The sequence below is a fragment of the Charadrius vociferus genome, unplaced genomic scaffold (genome assembly GCF_000708025.1).
Source record: "Charadrius vociferus isolate BGI_N301 unplaced genomic scaffold, ASM70802v2 scaffold234, whole genome shotgun sequence".
Lineage (NCBI taxonomy): Eukaryota > Metazoa > Chordata > Aves > Charadriiformes > Charadriidae > Charadrius > Charadrius vociferus.
In genome coordinates, this window is record NW_009648148.1 from 192,371 (window position 1) to 193,027 (window position 657).

The following is a 657-nucleotide window of genomic DNA, read 5'->3' on the forward strand; positions in this document are numbered from 1 at the left end:
CAAAGGGTAAAGTGTGGGTTGTGGGAAAGATTAAAAGGTTTTTCATGTTTTAATTACCGTGGATACAGAATTATAGCCAATGATTACCGAGCCAGGCACCAGACTTTTTTTTCTTTTTCTGTTTTAATCGGATGACTTAAAAAGTTTTAGGTAAACTTTTTGCTTATGGAAGCGAGGGATTATTGGCCTTGACTTAAGCATGTATAGTACAAACTGGCACGCCAGCTGCCCCGTCCCCTCAAGCCCGCCTTCTCAGTCACGTTATCATTGCTGGAGCCCTGGGCAGCCAGCCTTTCTGATACTGCAAATGCTTTTCCGGAGTAGTGATAGCTGACGTTGCACTGTTTTTGTTACATTGACTAAAACAAACCCAAACAATTCATACATGATTTGAGGTCTTCTGTAGGTGTCCCGGTATCAACAGCTCTTGGCACTACGTAAACTACTCCAAGGCTCTGTGTTCCCTGGATCTTCTCACAGCAATGCCACACAGCGGAGGATGTTGCCTCCTCCCAGTCATAGAGAGGGGCCGTACCCACCATCCACAGCTGACACTCCGCCTGCTCTCCATCGAAGTAGTCTGCTGGCATGCAAGACACTTGGCAGGTTACTGCAGGAGACATTTGCATGTCAAGTGAATGTATCTCAAGTCAATGT